The sequence below is a fragment of the Varanus komodoensis genome, unplaced genomic scaffold, assembly GCF_004798865.1.
Source record: "Varanus komodoensis strain SLA01 unplaced genomic scaffold, ASM479886v1 scaffold1, whole genome shotgun sequence".
In the NCBI taxonomy this organism is placed as follows: domain Eukaryota; kingdom Metazoa; phylum Chordata; class Lepidosauria; order Squamata; family Varanidae; genus Varanus; species Varanus komodoensis.
Window position 1 is genome coordinate 96036830 of NW_025335268.1, and position 2130 is coordinate 96038959.

Sequence of the window (2130 nt, forward strand, 5' to 3'; positions counted from 1 at the left end):
GAATATGGCGACTTCGGCATCTCACGGGACGTAAAGCTTTTGCTTCCACCTGTTTAGAGGGATCTTGTTGAATCAAGCAAATGGTTAAACAACAAAGGTAGAAGAGCATCTAAAGTCAAAGCATGTGACACCAGAGGATTAAAAACAGGTGCTTGCTGACATTTTATTTACTTATTTATTAAATTTCTACTTTGCCCTTTATCCAGGTTGACTCTCTGGGAAACATGAGCCATAATCCAAAGGTGCTGTGGGGGGTTGTGCTTAAAAGCTATGGGGACAAATAAGTGAGGCTAAGTCACAGAATACCAGATTTGCCCAGACTGGGGGTCTCTGTCAAGCCACTCTCCAAACCCCTTTCCTCTCCTGTATGGAAGAGACCACCAACAAAGACTTGACATGCCAGGAAAACTTCCCTCTCCAAATCAGGAGCAATTTTGAAAGCCTGATTCTAAATGTGTTTCCTTAGAAGTTTATTGTCCCAATGAGTCCCATAGCATTTGCTTTCTGCTAAGTAACAAGGTTAGGATTACATCCTGAATGTTCATAGTTGTGCAGCTGGGCAAAGCATCCACTTGAGATTACTGACTAACAGGGACATCTAGTGGTTATTGATGGCAAAACCTTTCAGGTAACACAAACAAACAACATCTTAGAAGAACCATTCCGTAAAATTCAAAATGTATTCACCTGCTGGCTTTGGATGTTTGCACATATGAACCTTACGTCTCTATTTGATTATCTATAATATGAATGTGAAGCCTGCTTTGGCCATTTGTTTATTTCAAACATTTACATGCCTGATTTCAGGTAAAACTTTCCAAGCCAGTTTACAGCAAGACCATAATGCATAGTGCATCAAATATAAACCACAATATAAAACTTTTTTTAAAAAACCTACTAAATGTTACGGCATTAAAATAGGAGTTGTTAAAAGCATACGCAGAACCTCCATAGGTTAAAAAGCTGTTTGAAATGAAAACATTTTCAAGGTCCATATAAAAGCCAGTAAAGTAGGGCCCTTACTTATTTGCATGGGGAGGGTGTTTCACAAACCAGGGGCCACTACTGAGAATGCCTCGTCCCTCTGCCAGTTGAACCGTTCTCAGAGGTGAACCTGGGAGCCTGGCCCCTGAGGCCCATCCCAGTGCCCAGGCAGGTTCATAAGGGAGTAGATGGTCCTTCAAATAACTGTGCCATTCACACGTTAAATGAAGTCAGAATGGGAGGATCACAATGTCAGGAAGCATTTTATTCTAACCCTTACGAACTGGAAAACAGCAAATGCACTGGGAGAAACAAACTCTGTCTTGGCTGGAAGGCAGAGGGAGCACCCACCCATTTTGCCATAGTTCTGCAGTCAGACAACAGGGAGAAGAGACTCCCACCACAGTGTCTCCTCCGCAGTGCCAGGTGGTGAAGCATCAAGGAAACATGCCAGTGCAGGAAGACAGAGAAGGTGCAATGAGATAGGATGGATAAGCTGTAAGGACATTGGCGTAAGTAGAGCTCCGAGTCCCTTCCTTTCCTTATTATTTATTTCCTCCCTTTGCACTCTCCTTCCTCGCTGAGACAGAACAGATGGGACTTCGCTTAATTTTTAAAATGACAGCAACAGAACTGCTGCCTTATAGCAGGAGTGCAATCTGTCTTGGGTTGGAACATGACCCAGTTGTGGGCCATGAACCATTTATTGAAGACCAGTGCTATATGTTACTGCATTGCTCTGTAGAAATGGCAATGCTTTTGTCCTGTTAAGACCGGACCACATGAATCCGGGCTGTAGCCTTCCTTGTTCTGGGCCGGTGGTTTGTCTCGTTACACTGATAAAGCAGGTCCTTCAGGTGGGACTTGTGGTATTCAACAACTCCTTGTATCCCCGTCACTCAATTGCTCCATTTCCAGCTCATGCCTGCCAACCCTGACAGTGGCTCTCTAGGGTTTTTGAGAGGGTGCCCCCTCACCCCAGCTGCACCTGGAGGCCTCTGAGACTGACCCTGGGATCTCTTGCTTGCAAAACTTGGGTTTTACCTTTGAATTAGAGATGATACATCACAATCGCCCAGGAGTCAAGGTGTACAAAGTACACATATTTTTGCACCTGGTAGATACTTAGGAACATTTTGCATATGC